General features: G+C 47.1%; 1 long non-coding RNA gene across 1 annotated transcript in view; it reads left to right on the top strand.

Annotated features, from left to right (window-relative positions):
* Positions 1-25676, top strand: part of LOC139060742 (uncharacterized) — a 124751-nt gene that overhangs the window by 1263 nt on the left and 97812 nt on the right. Inside the window, exons 2-3 of the long non-coding RNA XR_011514996.1 lie at positions 6237-6544; positions 11840-12091. This is a non-coding gene — a long non-coding RNA (uncharacterized lncRNA). The remainder of the gene's footprint in view (positions 1-6236; positions 6545-11839; positions 12092-25676) is intronic.

Here is a 25676-nt window from a genome sequence, read left to right as displayed (position 1 = left end):
ATTGATAAGATGACAATGTGAGCGTTTAGGCCTGCTTCTCTTCTTTCCTTTTTTAGTTAGTTTCATCGTATGAACTGCACATATTATGATGTTCAGTCTTTCAATAAATTAATGTCTTATTCCAGTAAATTGCTAAAAATATTTCACCTAAATGTGCGGAGCATAAAAAACAAAGACAAGCTGAATTGCTTATTTGCGTCAATCGCCCAGAATTTTGACATCTTATTGTATTGTGAAACATGGCTTACTGTGAATGATAACCCCCCCGTACTGTGAAAATTACACGTACCATGGGTTAGTAAGAACAACGTGCAGAGGAGGTGGCGTGGCTGTCTATGTTAAACAGTCTCTTGTACATGAGATAATTTCAGAATTTTCACTTGTAACGAACAATATACAATGTATAATGGTACGCTTAGAATATGTCACAGTTGTGGTTATGTATCGCCCACTGTTGGGAAACAAACTGACGTTCTTTGATTTCCTAGAACAGCTACTACATTTCCTTAGCCATTCGTCCTCCCCCTTTATCATAATGGGTGACGTAAATATAGATATGTTGTCGGACGACATCATCTAGACAGTTTGCTGGTCTCATCAATTCGTTCATGTGCACAAACGTAATCTCGGAACCCACTAGGCTAACGGCGCAAACGGCTACCTTGCTTGATATATGCATAACCAATGTACAGGCTCGTCCACTCTTAGGGTGAACACGGCTCACCGTGGCCGCGCTCCGCGGGGCGCCAGTGCATCCGGCGCGGCGGTGCATCGAAGCGAAGCGGCGCAGGCGCACACGGACCCAGGGGAGGTGCTTCGCGTCGTCTGCTACAGCGCTGGAGCGCGCCGCATCTTGCTTTGCTGTAAAGTAAACTTCGCTAGACCCAGCTGACTGAGGGACCGTGGCGGCATTGCGGGAAGGCGCACTTCACTAACTGGAGCATTTTCCAGCTGGTTCCGTCTACAGCTTGTGAACAGCCAGCTTAATCAATATACATAAACAGAAACAAGCATCTCACCACATAAATCACTTAGCATGTTTTTTATAAGTGATGAGGGTAAAAATACAGTCATTTTTTCTCGCGGTCTTAATTAGGCTGGGGCGTAGAGGCGACGCTTGATAGTCGTGTCAGGGACGTCACCCAGCCTGAGGCTGTTCTTAATTTCTCGAACGGTGGAGATCGGGTTTGCAGCAGCCGCCGCAACAATGGTCACTCTTTGCCGGGCTTTACGGGGAGCATCCGCAATTCTTCCATCCTTCTTGTAAGCCTGGACGATTCTATTTACAGTTTTCAGTGGCCTTTTTGTCATCTCCGACATAACGCGTTGAGAATAGGTTTGTAGGCACAGATCTACAATGCATCGTCTTTCTTTTTCCAGTACCTGGAAACATGCTTTGGAAACATGGCTAGTTCCCAAAGCGCACCGGGGAAATATTACCCTGCACTTTTACAGCGTTTTTATCGCCGAAGTGCCATGGCAACCAGCAACCGAACAAAATGCAATTCATCATGCAAGTCGACGGAAATGCGTTTAATGGAAACACCTCTGGTGTCTTTCGATTTGGCGAGTCATCCCAGAATCTGTAACTCCTGAGTGGCCAGTCACTTAGTTGAGTAGTCGTTGGCTGCCCCGCATCATCATATTAAGCTAGGATGGGGTAGCATGACCTACGCAAAAAAAAAAGGGGTGGGGGCTCAGCGGTTGATCGGGCTGACGTCCATGGTCAGTTAAAAAGTAGACTGGCCTTAACACAGCAATCTGGCTTGGGCCGGGCTTAGCGTTTACAAACGGCGAGTCCGTTTGCCGACCACCGGCATGCTGTGGGCAGACGACACCATGCCGGCCTCATGACCGTCGGTTTAAATGCGTGGCCGCCTTCGTCCAACACACGGACCGGCCACTTCCCCACGACGGCAACAGAATCGCTTGTCCGCGGCAAGGGTTCCTGTGCCGTATTCATATTTGGGTTTTACCCACTCAGCCCAGCCCACCCCCGCCTACCCCCCCTCCCCCCAAAAAAAGAAATAAATTCCTCCTAATCTCCAAATTCATCCGATGCCCACCTCTATGGCGTAACTCTATGTGTCGCTTCTGGACGTATACAGTACAATTAGGAAATTATTATATGCTAGTGAGAATATGCATATGGCCCATTCTGAGGAAGTACTGAAATGAATTAGAAGTGAATAACGACTTAATTACCCGGCAAGACGTAATTTAAACTAGAAAACAGATATGTAGATTATAGATCTTCCACTTTAATTACCTATTCGAAACAACCGGAAACAGCATTTGCATGCGGCGTGCATTGATTCCAAGGAGGAAAAAAAAAACACAAAAACGTCGGCGCCATATGTTTTACTTCACCTAATCAATGTAATCAAATAATTGACCGACGATTCCTCAAAATGAGAATGCGACATCTCGCACCAGGTAGCAGTCAGAGGACCGGCACCGCTTCGGTGATTTTACACAAGCTGTGACAGCAAAAATAAATTTAGCTTTTTTTATATATAGGATGCAGAAAAATGAAAAGGGGGAGTAAAATCGCCGCCAGATCAGTTGCTATGCCGGGGAGAGCACTTTCCTACATCGCGTAAAGCGCTCCATGCTCTCCTACCAGCGACATTAACGCGTCAATAAGAGAGTGCGAAGCAGCGGATATCACTTGTTAGTTGCTGTCGAAGTAATAGTATTGTCATCCTTAATGGTGAAATCCATGGCAAACATGATGATGCGTGATTGAACAATCGCTCTCCAACTTTCTGCGAAATTTATAGCGGGTTTGGGTTGTTTTCTTAAGTCAATTAAGCACATTCGTTCTAGCATCAAGACATGCGCGAAACGGCACGCTAGGCTCATCACATGATTACTCCGACCAAGAGCGCGCCTAATAGGTTTCTTGGTATGCACTACACCAAGTGCCGTGAAAGTGAAATAAGAGGGCCCCAGCCTAATAAAGAGCGCGAAAAAATGACTATTTTTACCCCCATCACATATGAAAAACATGCTAAGTGACTTATGTGGTGAGAAGATTGCTTCTGTTAATGTATATTGATTAAGCAGGCTGTTCACAAGCTGTAGACGGAACCAGCTGGAAAATGCTAAAGTTAGTGAAGTGCGCCTTCCTGCAATGCCGCCTCGGGCACTCAGTCACCTGGGTCTAGCGAAGTGTACAGCAAAGCAAGCGGCGGTGCGCTCCAGCGCTGTAGCAGACGACGTGAGGCACTTCCCCTGGGTTGGTGTGCGCCTGCGCCGCTTCGCTTCGATGCGCCGCCGCGCCGGACGCACTGGCGCCCCGCGGAGCGCGGCCACGGTGAGCCGTGTTCACCCTAAGAGTGGACGAGCCTGTACACCCGACTGACTGCCTTGCGGGACTGTTATCCCCTGATATAAGTGATCATCTACCTGTATTTTGTTTCATTCCTCACGCGCACAAACGAGTGGAAGGAGGAAAAAAAGCGCAGACTCGCAGTTTCCACGCCGGCGCATTAGAAAATTTTCGTGCTCTGATCCTATCAACAGACTGGTCATCTGTATTTGAAAAACAACATCCAAATGCAGCCTACGAATTGTTCTTTCTTAAAATGATTACGTGCTACGACCTAGCGTTTCCGTTGAAATTTTGCAATCAGAGGAGCAAGAAAATACGACAACCCTGGATAGACGCTGCTTTGCTAAAAATGATAACAAGAAAAAACAAAATGTATCACTTGTTCGTAAAATGTAGGAGTGTGCAATTGTTGACTGATTACAAAAAATACAGAAATCAGGTCAACAGTGCATTAAAGCAAGCAAAAATTAAATACTGTGAACGGCTATTTGCTAAAATAACAAATGACCCTAGGAAAGTTTGGAATGAAGTTAGAGACTTAACATCTACGAAAGGACAGAATACGGAGATTAACAGAAAGACAGCCACTGGCCTGTTGACAGGCAGAGAAGCAGCAGCTGCTCTAAATGAATATTTCGTCTCCAGCACCCAGTATCCCGACAGGGCGGAGCCCATGGCCACATGTATGGTGATTAACTTCAGTCTTACTAACTCAGTGATACTTACACCTGTTACACTTGCTGAAGTTGTGCAACTGCTGTTCAAAGTAAAAAACACCATCTCTGCTGGGTACGAGAATGTGAAACCAGTACCAATGAAATACATTGCGGATATAATTGCACCTGTCCTTGTTCACATCATAAACAGAATGTTTGAAAGCGGTATATTTCCTGATTGTCTAAAAATAGCACGTGTATGCCCTATTTACAAAGGAGGTGATAAACATTTAATGACGAATTTCCGGCCGATATCTGTCTTACCTGTTCTATCAAAGGTATTCGAGAGTGCCCTGAATGTTAGACTACAAACATTTTTCAGTAAATATGGTGTAATTAGTGACATGCAGTATGGATTCCAAAAAAATAAATCGTGTGAAGTAGCTCTTCTTAATATCAAACATAAAATAATAACAAATATTGAAAATAAAATGTACACATTAGGTTTATTTGTAGACTTTAGGAAAGCCTTCGATTCAGTATGCCACAGTTTATTAATTAGCAAATTGGAACAGTGCGGTGTACGAGGTATCGTATTGGAACTTTTACGACATTACTTAACCAATCGCTATCAATATGTCAGTATAAATAATGATGTTTCATCTTACGCGGAAATCGTAACGGGTGTTCCACAAGGATCAATACTTGGACCTCTTCTATTTATAATATATATTAATGATCTGTGTGACATCCCCGACTCTCCCGAATTAGTTATGTATGCAGATTACACTAACATATTCTTTAAAGCTGCTACTATAATAGAGCTCGAATCAAAAGTTAACAATGACCTGAAGCAACTCTCTTGCTGGTTACAACATAATAAGCTACAAATGAATTCATCCAAAACGAAATATGATATTCACTCCTACTAATAAACCACGTAACTGCACTGCGGCTATTCTCTTTGAAGACGTGCTGATAGAACAGGTAAAATGTCAAAAATTTCTAGGAGTGTGGTTCCAAGAGGATTTGGCCTGGAACATGCACATCGACAAACTTGCTATCGAACTAAGCAGAACTGTTGGGTGCTTATACAGACTGAGTACTCTGGTCCCTCCATGGTTGAAAAGTTCTTTATACTACGCACTCTTTTATTCTAGATTAACCTACTGTATTTTAATTTGGGGCACTACTTCGCAAAAAAATTATAATAAATTGATAGTGCTACAAAAGAGAGTCCTACGCGCATTCGAGGGATACTATGGCCCTGTACAAAACTTTAGAACCACACCATATTTTATAAAACACTCTATGTTAAAGGCAAACCAGGTGTATTATTACAAGTTGCTGCAATACAGTAAACAGAACAAGTCGCAGTACATCTTGAATGCACCCACCAACCCGCATTACAGCCTTCGACAACATAACATGAGAACACCAAAAATAAGAACCAATTACGGAAAACAACTAGTCAGTTACCAGGCACCTTCACTACTAAATCGCCTACGTGATTTTGAAGATGAAATTATAGAATATTCGAATAAATCATTCAAACATTTTCTCATCCTGAACAATATTGAGTTCGTCTGATTAGAACCACACTATAAATTGTCAGTCTTTTGTTCTTTGGTTGTGGTTAGCCTCAAACAAAATGCATCGTACTTTGAGTATCCTGTTCGTTTCTCATATTTCTTGTATACATGTTTTGTTTCACGAAAGCAATATTGTCTCGTGACTATTCCGGTTGATTTCAGTATGTATGTATGATACATGTTGCTGCGTACGGCCTGCGTGCCGAATTGTTGCGGGAGCAGAAGCCTTCGTCAGGCCACATGGCCTTTAGCTTCTGCTTCCTTTCTGTTGTAAACAGGAGAAATAAATTCATTCATTCATTCATTCGCCAACTAAATGGCGTAGCGATCTTGTTTGGAAAAAGCTAAACAGCCTGATAACTAATGATACTATTCCTAGAGGAATTTCATCAGTGAAATTAAATGGGGCACAGATGTCCGACTAAAATTTAGTGGACCAGTTTAATAAATATGTCGTTGGTCTCTGTTGTGACAGGGATATGGATAACGACTTGAATGACGTCCCACTGCTGGACAAAACCATATCTTAAACCTGTTAATGAACTTGAAGTAATGACTATTTTCACCGAACTCAAAAATAGTGCCTCATGGGGGCGTGGTACCGGCACGGCTATGGCTGCGCCGCTCACGCGAATGCTCTTCCTTGTGCAGGTGCTACTCGCTTCGGTTTCGTGCCCGTGCTTTTCAAGAAGTTGGCAAGGCAGATCTTTGAAACCTGCGTCATCGGCCAAGGAATCTTCGCCCGTCTATTCTTGGGAAGCCGCCGAAAGAACCAACATATGTGACGGAACGGACACTACCGCTACTCTTGGACTTTGTGCGATACCAGTCAACGAACCTTGGAACGTGCTTACCGCCTAGACAGCCTACTAATACAGCGGAACCTCAGTCTGCCTCTGGGGCGTGGTAACGGCACGGCTATGGCTGCGCTGCTCACGCGAATGCTCTTCTTTGTGCAGGTCAGTCAGAACGCAACGTGCGATGGTTATTCTATTCTCATTCTGCTGGTACCACTCCCAGTGCTTTTTGCGAGTGTAAGAGCTCATGCCTGTCGCTTTCGACCTGTGTTTTGTAGGCGCTATCGGTGCAAGTTACTTTTGTTGTTGCTTACTTTTTGCTTACTTACTTTTTGTTGTTACTTGTATGTGGTGGCGTCGATATGAACCCAGGCCCCGACGATACAGTTCTTAAACAGCTTTTAGACGGACAAAAGGAAATTAAGGAAAAACTGGGTGCTATTAGAATTCGATTCCGCTGCTACCTCAGTAAGTGAGCAATTTAAACTTTATGGAAGAGGATTGAAGTTTACCAAGGAATTTCCTCAGCGACGCGTAATTCAGTTTCTTGACATTTCCTTGGTCTTCAAACAAAATCATGTTTGTTGGCAATACTCCCCAAGATCGTCGAAGCCGTTGCTAAACTTTCAATCCAAGCATTCCAAAGCAGTAAAAAACGGAATTGCCATGTCGTGCCTTAAGTGTTCCCTCACAAGATCCAGCATGCACAAAATGAGCGCCAGTTTTAATGCCCAGGTCTGGCGCCTCTTAGAAGCAGGTTATCATAGTGTAGCAGTGGCCACTGTGGCTGAGCGCCTAAAGAAGTCGGTTTCGAGAGGGACGGACGTGATTACAGAAAGCAGTAATAACAAAAAAAGAGTAGTGGCTATTCCGTATATTTATTCAGTGTCGCACAGGCTTTAAAAAGTTGCAAGTAGATATGATGGTAATGTTGCTTTCACTGCTCCCAATAAGCTAGGTAAGATATGCGCTGACGTACAGAGAAAAAAGGAGCGGGTAAAAGGCATGAAATGAACAGATATTTGTCCAGTGAAGCACAATAAGAACAAGTTTTACTGACTGTCATATGGGTGTGGTTTATAAAATTCCCCTTAGCTGTGGCCAGTTCTACGTAGGGCAAACGGGAGGGTGTATCAACCAGAGGTTAATGGAACATAAAAGGTATTTAACCGGTGGATCGCCTTCTAATATTTCGCTACATTGCCGAGATTGTAACTGCACGCCAGAGTTAGATGAATGCGCGATATTGTGCAGGCACAAGAATGAAGATACGCGTCTTATGGTAGAGGCATGGCATATCTATAATGGTGGAAGTGCGTGCGTGAGTCAGCCTTCGATTACTTTACATAAGGAAGAGATTAAGTGCCTTAACAGTTATCTCTCACGTAGACCGGCACGTGTAACCGACTGACACGTGGTGTTACCACTCCTGAGCATGCGCAGATGTGTTTTGTGTCTTTCTTTTTTCGCCTCAGTGCTCCCTTCGGCGTTCGTGTTGTCCACTTCTCTACTCTTGTGTCCAGTCTGCACGCCTCACTTCTTTTTTGCATAATGAATCCTTACCAACTAGCTCGGCTTTCTGTCGTTCCCAAGTTGAGGAACTGCACAGCGTCGTAAAGGGATGCAAACAGATTTGCGAAGTGCAGCAAGCTCAGCTACAGGCGCTTGTAGATAAGGTTGATGACCTTGAAAAAACGCATGATTTAGCAGGAGCTTTGGATAAGGGTTTTTCTGTTGACTGTTTGTTTCTAGATTTTAAGAAGGCGTTCGGTGTTGTCCCTCACTCTTTACTTATACAAACATTAGAAATGTATAATATAAACCGTACGGTTAACTGGATTAAAGAATACCTAAATTTAAGAAAGCAGAAAATTGTCCTTAATGACAAAACATCCCGTGAAGTAGATGTGTCCTCTGGCGTGCCCCAAGGATCAGTCATAGGACCACTTTTATTTCTTGTCTATATAAATGATATTTGCTGCGGTATTTCATCGCAAATCAGGCTATTTCGCGGTGATCGTGTTTTGTACAGGGCTATTCATACTACCCATGACTGCAATGTTTTACAAAACGACCTGTACAAGGTAAATGAGTGGTGCAACAAGTGGCACATGCTGATTAACATGAAAAAGACCGTTCATATGCGTTTTTCGAGGGAAAAAAAACTCATGATTTCTGTTACACTTTAAATTCAACCATGATATTATCGGTTCAGGAGCAGAAACATATCGGCGTTTATTTCACACCTGTTCTTTCTTGGAGCGGTCACATTGATCATATTGTTACGTAGGAAGACGCAGACGAAAAGCTATATTCAAGTATATTTACAAGAAATTACGCCGCACTTGGCCAAGAGGCAACAGCCCGCGCTAGCCTCTAATCGTCATCGTCTTCACACTGCTCCCCTTTTCGCGATCGCACATATTGTTCCGTAGCACTACCCCCGGTGGCAAAAGCGCCGTCCCGGAGTGACTGAAGGCCGGACTGGGAAGCAGTGTGGTAAGCCTTGAGCCTACTGACATGCACGACATCACTAGATGCCAGAGGACAGGACGAGGTTGAACCCACAGGAGCGATTTCCTACGTCACAGACGTCACCTGGCGCAGCACGCGGTACGGCCCTGTGTATCGCGAAAGGAGCTTCTCTGAAGTATTACAACCAAAGCATGCCGCGTTCTAGGTTTCCTGCTCAGAAACGCAAAAAAAGTTGCCACTGGAGACAAAGGTATCATTGTACAAATCAAATGTCCGATCTGTTCTGGATTACGCTCGTGTTGTGTGGGATCCGTGGTTGGCACGACACGCGAACAGTTTAGAAAGAATTCAAAGCATAGCCGTTCGTTTTGTTTATTCAAATTGCACCAGAAATTTCAGTGTTTCAAGATCAAAAGAAAGCCTCGGTTGGGAACCACTACAGCAACGCAGGAAATATCTCAGAATGAAACTCTTTCACAACATATTCCACTCTCGAACAGGTATAGAACCAGGGAAATATTTTTCCAAGCCTGATTACGTTTCCCAACGGCTGGACCATAAAAATAAGTTTAAAGAAATAGCCTGTAAAACTGAAGGGTTTAAAATGTCATTTTTCCCCAGAACCATAAGCAAATGGAACAAGCTACCGTCCGACGTCGCAACGATTCTCTCAAACGGTGTATTTTCAAACTCTATACGCCCACTGAAGTAAGATAGTGTTTTTGTGTTTATGTGCGAGTATGAAAGTGTTTCGGGTACATGTTTTGTTTTGCCTGCTTTATTTATTGGTTCTTTGTTTCCTTTCCTTCCCCGCTGGGATGCATACGGGCGCTGTGGGTATTGTGATAGATAAATAAATAAATAAATAAAAATATTGATGGACTACAGATACGGCCCATAAGATCAATTCTCGACATTATTTTGCCCTACATCACTCGCATCATTAATCTCTGCATTGCAAATGCGGTATTTCCTCATGGAATGCAAGTTGCCCACTGTTCTGCATTTTTCAAGAAGAGAGATAGGAACCAGTTAGGCAATCACCAGCCAATATCAATCCTTCCAATATTCTCAAAGGTGTTAGAAAAAGCTTTTCACAAACAATTTACAGAATTGCAGTCCAAACATCCTTTATTCACCAAATCACAATATGGGTTTACAAAGCACCTTTCAACAGAATTCGCACTGTTAGAGCAGAAGGAATATATACTAAAGCAATTTGAACAGAGAAATATAGTCTTGGGTATTTAAATTGATTTTACAAAGGCATTTGACATTATAAATGATGAATTGATTGTCCGGAAGCTTGAACGATACAGTTATCGCGGGCACGTGACATCCATAGTCAAATGGCATCGAGAATATCGCCGATAAGCTGTAAGTGTAAATGGCTTTATGTCACAAACTCTCCCTGTCCGCTGCGGTGTTCCGCAAGGAACTATACTCAGTCCCTTTCTCTTCAATCTTCATATCAATGACACCGTCAATACATTTCCCCTCACAAAATTTATTATATACGCACACGATACGAGCACATTATTATCTGGCGAAAATGCCATTGATCTAATAGATACAGCACACTGCATGCTCAAACACCTAGACAAATGGACACAAAAAATGCGTTGCCACTTAATGTGAACAAAACAAAAGCAGCTGTTTTTCGGGCCAAGAATAAACAAGTTATTTTTGACAAAACAAATATATTTTAGATCTTGTCCACTTGAAATACCATCACAGTTCAAAACTCTGGGCGTTGTGTTTAACCAGCAGATGACCTGGGACAATGATGTGGCCCACATTACTTCCAAGTTGTCGCAAATAATTGGTCTGCTCTATCGCAACCGTGAAATTTTACCGTCTTGTGTTATGCTATTAGTTTATTACTCTTTGTTTCATTCTTGCCTTAACTATTGCAGCCTTCACATAAAAATTGTTACAGCGCAAACACATGCAACCACAAAGTATCAAGGACAAGACACAAGCGCTGACACAGCGCTTGTGTCTCGTTTTTGATACTTTGTGGTAGCATGTGTTTGCGCTGTTACAATTTTTATGTCAAGTATGCACCAACTCGCCCAGAAAGAAGTTGTAATGAATATTGCAGCCTTATCTGGGGAATTAAAACACAGGCAAACCTGAACAAATTATTTTAATTACAAAAAAAGCAATGTGGATTGTTAAGAAATTACCGAGGTTATATCACACAAGAGAAATATTTTTAGAACACAAAATTGTTCCGCTAACAAACATCTATGATTATCGCCTCAGCCGAACACTTAAACAGGAACAGGAACAAACTCCAATACAAGAGATAAGGACATGCGGAAAATTAAAACATTTCGAACAACATATGGTCTACAAACGTTAGAACACCGGCTTCCAGACTTCTTAATGACCTATTGAGACAGGATATAACACCCCAACGTGTCACATTTCAGACGCTCTTGACTTACTTTTTTGCGTAAACATTTCTTGGTTATTTCTTTATGCAACGAAAGCCCAATCGCTTTACGGAATTATGGTGTTACTCGATGTTATTCCTATGTTTTTCTGTTAAAGTGTCTTTGCCATGTCATTGCATTGTGTAAACTATTAGAATCCTTCATTTCTTTTGCCATGTGTGCATGGCATAATTCCTTTTAAAAAGCTTATGTGCCAGGTGCAGCCTTTAACTAACATGTTTATGTATTGTTCTGTAGTGCAATGTGACCGCCGTGAGCAGTGTTTATTTTTGTGTATCTTCTTTTTATGTCACTTTGTATGCTACTGCCAATAAAAAGGGGGCCGTTGCTCTGTCAAGCTGTTGAAAGACATCCTTTACTTCAGTCCCCTGCATCATCATGCATGACGTGAGGGTCAAACAAACTTATTATTATTATTATTATTATTATTATTATTATTATTATTATTATTATTATTATTATTATTATTATTATTGCCGCGATTCGAACGTCCCAACACTAATACTCTGTATTTTATCAGGTTTTCAAACATCCACTAGTCTGGGAATCACCGCCCCCTTGGTTGATCATCGCCCTGCTGATCCTGGCTCTTCCATCGATGAAAACGATCCGGGCGCTTCCATCCTGATCCTGGCGCTTCAATCGCAGAAAATCGTCGCATCTGGAAACCTTGGCTCCTCGGCTTGCCTATTTAAGAAGACAGCATTCTTGTGGCGCTCTGCAGTCGGCGGCGATTCGAACGGCCCAACACTGATGCTCTGTATTTTATCAGGTACTGGACTCTAATTTACCTTTACTTATCGGTTCTGTTGCCGCTGACTGCACCGTGCTTGTCTCGAACTAGATTTAGAATACAGTGCCGACTGCATTGTATGCCATGAAGGGCTACCGGATGATGGACGGTATATGTGTTGTTTCGAGTATAAACTCGGCTACCACCTAGGACAGGCATGTTCCAGTGTTAGTAGTAGTACCTACATGGGCATGAGACAACCAGAAAAGGACTCGTGGATTTGTAAAACGTGTCGAACTGGAAAACAACGCGCCTTTTTTCAGTCAGAAACGGCTCCTTCAGGGAAAATCACTGAATCTGAACAAGTACTGCTGCGCGAAATCGGAGAGATCAAAGCTAGCCTGGCATCACTGTCAGTTTTACACCAGAAAGTTGACTTGCTCTTGCTGATTAAGGCAGAATTTACGAAGCTGTGTAAGACTGTCGGAGAACTGGAAGAATAAGTCAAGTTTATGTAAAACCAATATGACTCGGCCGCGGAGACTTGAGCAGGTGAAAGCTAGCACAGAACTTGCTGCAGCACACGCGGCGGAAATTGGCGCATAGAAAGCGACGGTGCAAGCACAGGCAGAGGAACTACAGCTCTACATGAAGTTCAAAACGAAAATGAGCAATATAGCAGAAAATGTAATCTGGGAATTGAAGGTCTGCAACAAGAACAGGAAAACTTGAAGGAAAAACTGTTTGCCCTTGCGAATAAACTTTTCGATCTCAGACATTGAAGCAGCCCATCGGCTGCCTAGCAAAAAAGAAAACCAAACTGTGCTTATCCGCTTCTCGACAGTATCAGTGAAAGAGGCGTGCTTTGAGGCGCGTAAGAAACTGCGGCAGTTATGTGTGACTGATTCAGACCAGAACCTTTTCTTCCGACAATCTAACCAAGATAAATCGGGACCTGTTCTGGCGCACGCGCATGGCAGCGAAAGAAAAAGGATTCAAGTACTGCTGGGTGAAAGGCGGAAAAATCTATGCAAAAAAGACTCAAGTGCCTCTCTCATTCGTGTGAAACGGGAAGCAGATATTAAAAGAATTGCTTAAGCACAATGGCAGCTATCTTTCAGTGAGTTATCTGATTTCACCTCTTTCAAGAAATGGTTTGTGTGCACGTCACCACGCTATTTTACACTTGTGAACGTAAACATTAGGAGTCTACGTAAATACGGGGAGGAATTAAAAGTGCTAGCTGAATCTTTGTTTGATTTCGTAGATGTTTTTGTGGTCACAGAAATCAAGGTGTCAGAATATTTACTACATATGTTCTCGTTAAATGGATATAGGTGTTGCAACATAACACGGACTAACGATAGAGGCGGTGGCATTGCTATATTTGTAAATTAAGAATATGATACCTCACTGGAAACTTTACGTTCAGGCATGCGGAATGCCTCGCCGTAAAGGTTCGTTGTGTAAATTATGAACTGTTATTGTTAGCGGTGTACCGGCCCCCAAGTAATAGTGCTACTCGTTTTGTGTTGGAACTGAAAAAAACATTGGAGAGCTGGTCATCAGTGGATCAAGTTTGCCTGGCAGGGGATTTCAATATTAACACCCTATGTCCAACAAATACCTTTGTATCAGATTATTTATTCGTTTAAGCATCTTATGGTTTCACGCCAACGGTGATTGCCCCGACAAGAGAGGAAATTTTAAATGGCCGTTATGTAACGTCTTGCTTAGACCATATTGCGGTTCGAGCGCCTAATCGTTCAATCACTTCTTGTGTTATCATTTATAGATTATCTGACCACTATTCTGTCGCTTGCCGTGTATCCCTAAGTGTACCGTTCATTGGCACGCAGTATTCAAGTGATACGGTAGGATTATCAGTAGATATCACAGCAAAGGTGACAGAAAATGCCATTGAAGACCTTAACCCTGAAAGTCGCCAGGACCTGATGGCTTCACAGCAACTTTTTAATAAGCCTTCCGCTCGCTGCTAGCCACCGTATTAGAACGTGTTTTTTAAGGAGGCGTATCAAGAAGGTCGTCTGCCACCGTCTTTTAAACGGGCGTATACAGCCTTGATACCAAAAAGCGATGACGCGAATAAATTTAGCAAAGTCACAAGCTACAGGCCAATTACCCCGACAAACGTAGATCATAAAGTTTTAATGAAGCTATTTCCGCAGATACTACACTGGGTTATTGGTGCTTTAGTAGGACCGCATCAGATCTGCGGGATAAGAGGGAAGTATATATCTACCAATATCCGTGTGGCTTGCAGCATTCTTGAAACTTCAGATGCATACTTTAGGAAAGTCGTTATGTTCCAAATTGATCTAGGAAAGTCGTTATGTTCCAAATTGATCTAGAAAAGGCATTCGTCAGAATATCTCATAATCTCCTGTTTTCAATTCTTGGTTATGTCGGAGTTGCATCAAAGATAACAGAGGGGGTTCAAATGGCGTAGAATAATTTTGAAACTAACCTCATTATCGACCATTATCTAACGAAAGGATTAAGTGTGTTCCTCTGTTCGCCAGGGGTGCCCCTCTCACCTCTTTAGTTCGCAATATATTGTGACGTAGTAGTGACGGTGAAGAAGGCAGCAAAACTGTGATTAACGAAACTAGCGTTTTATTGGGCGAACTTGCGCCCTCAAAAACAGGCTACATTCAAAGAATAACGATAGCGGTGAACACACTCGGCGATGGTCGAAAATCTGATCAGCGGGTCAAGCGCGCCGGCTTTTTTTACATCGGTCGTCGAATGTTCCAGAGTAATCGCTGGGACCCCCGCGTGTTTTACACAAGGTTCTACACTACTCGCGTCGCGCATACATGAAATCAGATTACACAAGGTTCGGTGGCAGACATCGGATAGAACCATCGATAACATTCCAGAATTTTCCGATATGCGAAGGCGCGTCCTGCGCTATGCGATAAGATTTGTTAGGCGATGAAACGTGGTCGCCCGATGAAGGTAAACAAGTACACATGTCAATACGCCTCTCTTAAAAAGCATCTACCCGATGCTGAAAACAAACGAAAGTAATAAAGAAAAACACCCGTAGAAAGGAAACAACAAAGTAAGTATGTTCATCAGTGTGCGTAAAAGGGTTGAAAACGCACCACGTGTACCACTTCAGATCGTGCGCGGCGCCGCTGTGAATGCGAAATGTCGTCTGGTGCGACCTCATAGCCCAGTTCGCTAATACGTTGGATGATCTTGTAGGGTCAGAAATAGTTTCTCACTGAGTCGTCGGCGTACCGGGGTCCAAGCCCAAGCACGGTCACCGGGCTGGTACTCAACGTAGCATCGTCGGAGGTTGTAGTGTCGGCTGTCGGTACGCCGCTGATTCTTGATCAGTAGGCGGGCGAGCTGTCGGGCTTCTTCGGTGCGCTGGAGATAGGTAGCGACGTCAAGATTCTCTTCGTCGGTTACATGCGGTAGCATGGTATCGATCGTCGTCGTCGGGTTCCTGCCGTAAACCAGCTTCAACGGCGTGATCTGTGCTGTTTCTTGCACCGCCGTGTTGTAAGCGAAGGTTACGTATGGCAGAACGGCATCCCAAGTCTTGTGTTCGACGTCGACGTACTACATAGCTAGCATGTTGGCGAGGGTCTTATTCAGGTGCGCCGTAAGACCATTCGTCTGTGGGTGGTATAGGCTGTTCTCGTCCTGTGGCTTCTCTGACTGTACTGCAGAATGGCTTGGGTGAGCTCCGCTGTAAAGGTCGTAGCTCTGTCGGTGATAAGGACTTCTGGGGCGCCATGTCACATCAGGATGTTCTCGACAAAGAATTTCACCACTTCGGCTGCGCTACCTTTCGGCAGAGCTTTCGTTTCAGCGAAGCGGCTGACGTAGTCCGTCGCCACGACGATCTACTTATTTCCGATTCTTGAAGTCGTAGAGGTTCCCAACAAGTCCATTGCGATCTGCGGAAATGGTCGGATAGCAGGATCGATTGGCTGTAGCAGTCCCGCTAGCCTTGTCGGTGGTCTCTTGCCTCGCTGACAGTCTCGGCATGTCGTGATGTAACGGGCGAGATGTAACGGGCGACATTGGTGGTCAGGCGCGGCCAATAATAGTTTTCTTTTATCCTTGGTAGTGTCCGGGAGGATGCGAGCTGTTCAATGGTGGGATCGTCATGTAGGGCGTGCAGTACTTCTGGACGCATCCCTGACGGAACAACAAGAAGTATTTAGCGTAGACTGGTGAGAAGTTCATCTTTACGAGTCGGTTGTTTTGAAGCGAGAACGAAGACAATCCTCGCTTAAATGCCCCAGGGACAACGTTGGTGTGCCCTTCCAAATACTCGACGAGGTTTTTCAGCTCCGGGTCTGCTCGTTGCTGTTCAGCGAAGTCTTCCGCCCTTAATATTCCAAGGAAGGCGTCGTCATCCTCGTCATCTTGCAGCGGCGAGTCAATGGGGACGCGTGATAGGCAATCACGATCAGAGTGTTTTCGTCTGGACTTGAAGGTTGCAGTGGTATATTCTTTCAACCTTAGGCTCCACCGCACCAGCCGTCCTAAAGGGTCCTTTAAATTGGCTAGCCAACACGAGGCGTGATGGTCGCTGTCTAATTTCAATGGCCTGCCGTATAGGTAAGGCCGAAATTTTGCTGTAGCCCAAACGACGGCAAGGCATTCCTTTTCGGTTGTGGAATAATTGCCTTCCGCTTTTCACAACGACCGGCTAGTATAAGCTATCACGTGTTCAAGTCCGTTTTTTCTCTGGACTAGGGCGGCACCGAGGCCTAGGCTACTGGCGTCCGTGCGGATTTTGGTATCGGTGTCCTCGTCGAAGTGCCCAAGTACCGGCGGCGACTGCATGCGTCGTTTGAGTTCTTGAAATGCGTCGGCCCGCGGCGTTTCCCATTTGAACTCGACGTCACATTTTGTTAGATCTGTCAGCGGCTTAGCGATGCGTGAAAAGTCCTTGATAAAGCTCCTGTAGTAGGCGCACATGCCAAGGAATCTACGCACTGCCTTCTTGTGGATGAGAGAGAGAGAGAGTAAAACTTTATTAATGTAAATAAAAAATTGGAGGACGCTTAAGCTTCGCCTTCAAGAGTGGGACGCGACAGCGTTCCCGTCGACCCGCCAAGGGGTATAAGACAATGCGCTACGGCACAGCGATCACTTACGATGCGCCCCGCATCGGACTTAGCGCCCACCTATCACGCGGTGAGCGTCGAGCAACGCAGCGTTCGGCGCGGCAACGAAACGTGCGCCTGAGCGAACGGCACGAACCAAAGAACTCGGTGTCTCGGAGGGGAAACGGTCTACGCCAGCCAAACGTCGCTATCGGCACGGGCAGAGACAGATAGTAATCTAAACAGGGAGCACGGCGAAGCGTCGTCAGGGGAGAGGGAGTCCCGCGACGCGCTTGGCAGCAGTCCCAATGCGCGCGCGGCGCGCCTCCTGTCGGGGCAGCGCCGTACATTGAGAGGAGGGGGTCTTCTGTGTTTGCCGCAAGATGGCTCTGCGTGTGCGGAAAGCGCAGAAGAAATGCAGCGGAAACGCACTTCACAACTCGTGTAATTGTGACTTCTGTACGTTACATGTTCATAATTACCGATATACACCGCAGTATAACTTTCCACGGCTCGTTTCGAAGGCAACAGCGCATTCACTAGAGGCGCGTTTGCACCGCTTGGAAGCATCGAACTCGTGGCTGAGTGGTAGCGTCTCCGTCTCACACTCCGGAGACCCTGGTTCGATTCCCACCGGGCCAATCTTGGAAGTTGCTTTTTATTTATGAAGCGCCTGCCGTGATTTATCGCTCACGGTCAACGCCGACACCGACGCCGACGACACCGGCTTTTCTGCGACACGAGCTCCTTAACGCTATCGCGTTAAAACAAGGCACGATGGTTGGAGCCCCTATTCCAGGGCCCCACTGGCACGAGCGGCTCGCTGGGCTTGGTCCAGAAGAGCCAACTGGCTCTCCCGACCCTCGTCCGCAAGCCATGCCTCCCACTGCCTATTCCTCATTAGTGGATGTTCGTCTAATATGGGACTGTCTATGTGCGGAGGCCTCCTGGGACACTCCCATGTGATGTGTTTTAGTGTGGGTGTGTCTGTGCACCACGGGCACTCGTCAGTGAACCTCGTGGGGTGTATTCTGTGTAGGTGGTGCAGGTTGGGGTATGTATTCGTCTGAATACGACGCCAGTCCCTCTCCTGTTGGCTGTTTAAGTCGGAGTGAGGGTGTCCAAAAATTCTCCGCTCCTGCCTTTGCTGAAGGAGGATGTCACGAGAATTCGGTGGAAGGTCATCGCTAGGCCATGCCGTTGCTCGGACGTTCAAAACTCGAGCAATACGGTCTGTCCTAGCGTTTCCTGCCAGTCGCTCGTGTGCCGGACACCAGACGATAGTGTGGTGCCCCTCTAGTTGAGTACCTAAAATTTTGATTACTGATTTGGGTGCTGTTCCTTGTAAAAACAGGCGGCAAGCCGCTTGTGAGTCGGATAATATGACAGCCGAATTGGTTTGGCGCTCGGCGTCCTGAATGGCCAAGGCGATGGCTGCAGCCTCTGCCACGCATGCCGAGGCGGTTTTGAAGGATGCCGTTGTTATGTTGTTGTTGCATGTAGAAACTATGGTGAAAGTGTCTGGGCTGGCTCGACTGGCATCCGTATAATACACCCCCGGTCCCATGCCGAAACGTTTGTGAAGGGTCTTTGCCCTTGCTCTGCGTCGTCCGGGATGGTACTTGGGGTGCATGTTTTTGGGAATTGGGGCCACCGCGATGTGCGATCGAACATTGCGGTCTATCTGTGCGTTTCCTCTCCGCAATACTGGGGTCTCAGGGGAAAGCCTAACCTCGCCAATACTTCCCTGCCCTGAGTTGAAGAACAAAGTCGTTCTTTCTGGGCATATAATGTCGCGACTGCGTACTCGTCAAAAGTATTGTGCAGGCCCAGTGAGCTGCGGAAACTTGGCGATGGCAGCTGTCTTCTCCGGGTCGTAGCGGACTCCAAATTTGCTGATGACGTGGCCCAGGAACAGAAGCTCATTATAGGCGAAGCGGTACTTTTCCGGCTTCTAAGTGAGCCCTGATGACTTGATGGCCTCCAGTACTGTCGCAAGCCACCTAAGGTGATCGTCGAAATTTTCGGCGATGACGACGACATCATCCAAATAAACAAGACAGATCTGCAACTTCAATCTTGCTAAAACCGTCTCCATGACGCGCTGGATCGTCAGGCACCGAGTACAGTCCGAATGACTTGACCTTGAACTCATAGAGGCCGTCTGGCGTGATGAAGGCGGTCTTTTCGCGATCTCTCTCGTCGACTTCTAATTGCCAGTAGCCAGACATGAGGTCCATCGACGAGAAATATTGAGCCTTGCAGAGCCGATCCAATGCGTCGTCTTTCCGTAGGATAGGGTATGCGTCCTTCTTCGTGATCTTGTTAAGTCGACGGTAATCGACGCAGGAACGTAGGGTTCCGTCCTTTTTCTCCACCAAGACTACAGGAGATGCCCACCGGCTTTTCGACGGCTGGATGATGTCGTCGCGCAACATTTCTTGGACTTTTTCCCTTATAGCTTCACGTTCTCGCGGCGAAACTCGGTAAGGGCTCTGGCGGAGTGTTCGCGCGCACTCTTCCCTCATTATGCGATGCTTTGCGACTGATGTTTGTCGAATCCTCGATGAGATCGAAAAGCAGTCTTTGTATTGTCGGAGTATACTTCTGAGCTGTTGCTGCTTAATCATGGGGAAGCTTGGATTTATGTCGGACCTGTTCCGGGAACTATGGTCGTCGGGGTAGATGCGGCAGAATACGAGAGGACAAACGCATTGCGGGTTTCCAGAATTTCCTCGATGTCCGCGATCGTCGTGCCCTTGTTGATGTGCTTAAACTCCTGCCTGAAGTTTGTCAGCAACACCTTCGTTCTTCCTCCGTGCAGTTCAGCGATCCCTCTTGCGACGCAAATTTTACGGTGTAGCAGTAGACGTTGATCACCCTCGATGACGCCGTCTACGTCGGCAGGTGTTTTGGTGCTGACAGAAATAATGCTGGAGCGGGGCGGGAGGCTGACTTGATTTTCGAGCACGCTCAAAGCATGGTGACTACGAGACCTCTCCGGCGGTATCGCTTGATCTTCCGACAGCGTTATCGGCTTCGACTGCAAGTCGATGACTGTGCCGTGTTGGTTCAGGAATTCCATGCCGAGAATGACGTCTCGTGAACACTGTTGGATGATAACGAAGGTGGCAGGGTAAGTCCGGTCATGAATGGTCCTTCTTGCCGTGCAGATTCCAGTCGGCGTCATGAGGTGTCCTCCAGCACTCCGATTTGAGGGCCTTCCCATGCAGTCCTAACTTTCTTCAACTGGGCGGCGATGGGTCGATTCATGACGAAGTAATCGGCTCCTTTGTCTACTAAGGCGGTGACTGCGTGGCCATCGAGAAGCACGTCGGGGTCGGTGGTTCCTTGTCTTGCGTTACAGTTAGGTCTTGGCATCGGATCACGGCTGTGTCGCGTTGACCTGTGGTATTCTTTGCTTCCAGACTTCGTCGGGACGGCGGCGTGTCGTTGTTATGTCGTCGAGGGAGTCTCTTCGGCGTCTTCATCGGCCGCGGAGGATCTTCGTCAGTTCGACGAGCAGCAACCGCACCTCCATCGGTTGCTCCTTTTAGTTTTCCGGATATGGAATCGCAGACCGGCCCCGGGCTGGGCCAGTTTATGGTCGGCACTGCGGCGACAGGTAATGGCCTGGTGACGGTGAACGGGACGGTCGTTGAGGGCTCCACTGAGTGGCGGCAAGGTAGTCGGCGATATCGCGAGGGCGTTTATCTTGTTGCGGGCGCGGAGCATTGACAGCGAATCCTCGTAGTCCCATTCCGCGGTATGGGCATTGGCGGTAGACATGTTCGGCTTCCCTGCAGTGGTAGCAGAGTGGGCGGTGGTCGGGGGCGCGGCAAATATCTGTCTTCCTCGGTGGGCTTCGCTGGCCGACAGGTGGGTGAGATGGTGGCGACGGCGATTGTGGCGTCTGGCGATGGTGTCGCGGTGTCATGGGGCCCTGACGCAGGCGCTGAAGGGGAATGTGTCAGCGGGCGACGGTGGCGTATGTCATTCCTTCCGGCTGGGGCGATGGCGGTTGCACTTCAGTAACCCCAAGTGATCGCCGAACCTCTTCTTTGACGATGTCGGCAATCGAGGCCACGTGAAGTTGCGACGAAGGCAAGACCTTGCGCAGTTCATCGCGCACAATGGCCCTAATCGTCTTTTGAAAGTCGTCGGAACCCAGCCCTTGGATTGCGCACTGCGGCGTGAGCACTTGTCGGTTGTACTGCCGAGTGCGCATTTCCAGAGTTTTCTCGATCGTCGACGCCTCTGTACAAAACTCATCTACGGTCTTGGGCGGGTTGCGAATCAGTCCGGCAAAATGTTCTTGCTTGATGCCCCGCATCAGGAAGCGGACTGCCCCGCCATTTCCGGGTCGGCGTGCCGGAAAATACGGGCCATCTCCTCCCGGAAGATCGCTGTGGTCTCGGTGGGAAGCTGTACACGGTTTTCCAGTAGAGCTGAGGCGCGCTCTTTACGCACGACGCATGTGAATGTTTGCAGGAAGCCACTTCGGAACAGTTCCCACGATTCTCGAACCAGGTCCTGGCGGCGTCATCCAATGCGAAATAGGCATGTCGCAGGTTGTCGTCGCTGCTCCAGCTGTTAAACGTAACGACCCTCTCGTGCGTCTCGAGCCAGATTTCCGGGTCCTCGAATGTGGAACCGCGGAACGTCGGTGGCTCCCTGGGCTGCTGCAGAACTATTGGGGACGCTGGGGCTGCCATTGGGGCTGTCTTGGCCGCGATCTTCTTGATCGTCTCTGGTAGAAGTCCGTGTTCCGGGGGCAGCTGCTGTAGCCGGCGCCTTTCTCGATGTTCCGGGACGACTTTGGTTTTGCCTTTGAGGTCCAGGCTGGGATCACGGCTTGCTCACGGTACATGAACGTAAAGCACCTCCACCAGATGACACGTAGTTGTGCCGGGGAAGATGGCAGCAAAACTGTGATTAACGAAACTAGCGTTTTATTGGACGAACTTGTGCCCCCGAAAGCAGGCTACACTCAAAGAACAACGAAAGTGGCGAACACACTCTACGATCGTCGAAAAGCTGATCAGCGGGTCAAGCGCATCGCTTTTATACATTAGTCCTCGAACGTTCCAGAGTAATCACTGGGACCCACGTGTCTTCCACAAAGTTCTAGACTATTCGCGCCGCGCATACATGCAATCAGATAACACAAGGTCTGGTGACAGCCGTCGGATGGAAGCATCGATGTCCTGTTCTGTGCGATAACATTTGTTAGGCAGTGAAACATGGTCGCCCGATAAAGCTAAACAAGTACACGAGTCAATATCTAGAGGCTCTCAGTAAAAAAATTATTGATAGCCCGGATGTGCGTGGTTTCAGCCTAGAAAGGTGTGAAATGCATTTAATAGCTTACGTTGATGATGCTATGCTTTTCTGCGCTGATAAGGAGAGTGTTCCAGCTGCTATGGCAATTATGCGTGAGTTTTGCGACATGACGGACAGCAATATAAACCTGAATAAGTGTGTGGTTTTGTGGCATGGCCAGTGGCAAACAACGCCGCGTGTTTTTGAAGTTATGCATGGGCGTGAGCTTTAGTTGCTGGGCGATAGCACACCTACCATGTCTGCGCGAGACCTATCTCTTCTAAATTAAAACTGCTTCTCGATTTTGGCATGGTAAATTATCCGTACATCTTCACATGCTGGTGTGGTGTAGTGGTATAGTACTGGGCTTGTTGTCTGTAGGTTCGCCGATCGAATCCTTGTCGAAGCATTTTTACTTTTTATTGCACTAAAACGCTCTCTGTTGCTTTCTGTATTAAACAAATATATAGGGTTGCCAAGCACCGCGCATTCAACGCGCTAAAGTTTTCTTTTTTGCACCAGTACCCAGCGCCTCCCAGTACGCCGCGCCATGCCCAGCGCCCCAGCACCCAGCGCGTGACACTGGGTCCATAATCCGGCGTGGCACTGGACACTGGGTTGTGGGTTTTGCAATAGGGTTACGTTTAATTTTGTATGTTTGATGTCCGTCTTTCGGCTTTTATAAAGTGTAAAGTGCCACAAGGAAAGATATGGTAAGGCACTCTAAGGAAATGCAAAGTCTTCATTATTTCCAACAATTCGGTAATGTACGATTCGCACTATTATTTCCCCCTGCTTCCTTTTCTGCCAAGCCCAACGCCTTTTTCCAGACTCGTTAAGCTCGTGTCCGGCGCTTGGCGACGATCTCGAAGTCAGTTGACTTTCCCTCGGCCTAGCGTCACTTCTCCGTCCTTCTCGTTCTGCGCTCGGCCTATCGATCACGAGCCGAACCCGGTACGTCCACAGCGCACACAGAGCCCATAGCAACTGCTAGATTAGGTCAACCCAGTCAACACCATCTAGACAAGAGAAGGCCTGAGCCAGGGAGGAAGGAAACCAAATAGGAGAGTCCCCTGACGTCAAGTTTTTTCAAGCCGCAAGTGCAGCCATGTTGGTATGCCGTTTCCCATTGCGCCCTGTTGGGACTCGGGGTTCGAAAACGTGGGATCTTCTTTCCTCGTGGAGGATTGAGTGAACGTGAGGGTGCGTCCGATATTCAGGGCGTTTGACAAACACGTACATTTTTACATATGTACAAGAAAATTCGAAGGAATACAGAAACATTGATGATGAAGTGGTAGTCGCCGATCACTCCCGCCATCCGTAGACCCTTTTATGCCTTGCGTGATCATTGTTTAGTCACTTCCCCTAATCCGGTGTCTGGAGGCCGATGGCATCAGGCCCCACAAATCTAGTGTCAGGAGGCCGATGACGTCAGGTCCCACCATTCCGGTGTCAGGAGACCGATGACATCAGGTTCCACCAATCCGGAGGTAGGAAAACCCTTTTCGCTGACTCCGATCGTACTCTGACAGGCGATGACGGGATCATCGCACCGACCGCGTCTTCGGCTTGGACACGCCAGTTTGTGCTGCTGGCAGGTGACAGCCGTATCATTGCTAATTGCTCACACCTCTCCTGAAGGAGGAATTCCGCGCTGGTCATAATTCATCCTGGTAGAGAACCATTTTGAGGCCATCGGCCCGTTCCCTATAATCGTGCGAAACGTGACCAAAGGGTGTCGCGGGGCGAACGGCCGATCACAACGGCCCGTCCACCGCCGGCAAGAGGGCTCGAAAGGGGGCAGCTCATCGGTGCCCCTTGAAGAGGCCTTGGCCGCTCAGCAGTCGCAGCCCCGGCTCGAAGTCCCAGGCTCACCGGGAGAATCGAACGGCCGGTCACAACAGCCGTCCGTCCACCGCCAGGAAGAGGGCTCGCAAGGGGGAAGCTCATCAGTGCCCCTTGAAGAGGCACTGGCCGCTCAACAGGCTCAGCTCCGGCTCGAAGTCCCGGGCTCGCCAGGAGGATCACGTCCAATAGCTATCTTGGAGGGAGGGTTGGCTGCAGATGGTAGGCTCGGAACTGGCATTTTAGTGACCAAATCCGCACAGTGCCTGAGCGGCCATAAGGCAAGCGCCCAAACCCCTCTGTGATATTCCAGGTAATCCTCCCTTTCCCTTAATTAATCCCGTTGTAAGAACCAGCGAGTGCCAGAAAGTCAGCCATAGAGGAGCACTGCTCAAACAAACCTAAACAAATTAATTTGTAAATTATATTTCGGACCCTAAACAAAGTTTAAATGGTAGCGTGCCTTAACGTTTTGGTCAATGTCGTTTTAATCGTGGCTCAAAGAAGGCGCAAGTCACGCAGCTCTGAGGCAAATGATAAACCATTGGAGATCGTTTAGAACAGAACAAACAAAAAAATATGTTACTTAATCGAGGCATAAACTCCTAACAAACGACACAGCTCATGAGTTGGCTACTTCCAGCCACCTTTGTCCCTCCCCATCCAAACGGCCCCAAGACCACTGCCAGTTTGGCCACGGTACGGCAAGGTTGAAATTCGAAGAACTGGGATCCTCCCCGTCAACGTGTCCCGTGTCCTCAACTCCGCCCCTCCGAACTGAAAATTCCACGTAGCTCTTGGTTCACAAGTCGCCAAAACGAAAGAAAAGCGCGATCTTTTGAATCGCAGGATTCGTCAAAGCGGTTGAAATGGTCAAAGGGATCAGGGCCGCGTGTCGAGTTGCTCGTTCGGTCAGTGCCACCTGTCAGTACCAGCGCCTCTAAAGCGAAACGTACTGGGCTCTGCTGACCGCGTTACTAAATTAATCCGTAGAGTGGCATGTAAAACCTAGAAAAAACGAAAGCTATACTCTATCTGCGTGCAAAAACCTTTTTAAGAAATGCTTTCCTAGCGCGAGACTATTAAAGTGAAAAGTTATCCATTGCTAATAATGAAAAAAATGCCTCGCGTACTACTTACCAAAAGAAACAACAACAAGAAAACTTATGGATGCGCTCAATTCTAGAGTTATTCTTAATGCGCGCTCGATTTGGTCACCGACTGACAGCCTTTGGGCCACGTTGAGCACAAGAGGTGCGAGACCTACATTGCTCTCTGACTTCACCTGCCACTCCATGTGCTCGCGGCTTGCTGTCTCGTACCTGAGGGGGAGGCCGTAAACGCGAGAAGAACAC

Source organism: Dermacentor albipictus, chromosome 6, assembly GCF_038994185.2.
Source record: "Dermacentor albipictus isolate Rhodes 1998 colony chromosome 6, USDA_Dalb.pri_finalv2, whole genome shotgun sequence".
Lineage (NCBI taxonomy): Eukaryota > Metazoa > Arthropoda > Arachnida > Ixodida > Ixodidae > Dermacentor > Dermacentor albipictus.
Note: the sequence above shows the minus strand (reverse complement) of the source record. Positions and strands in the feature narration are given on the sequence as shown.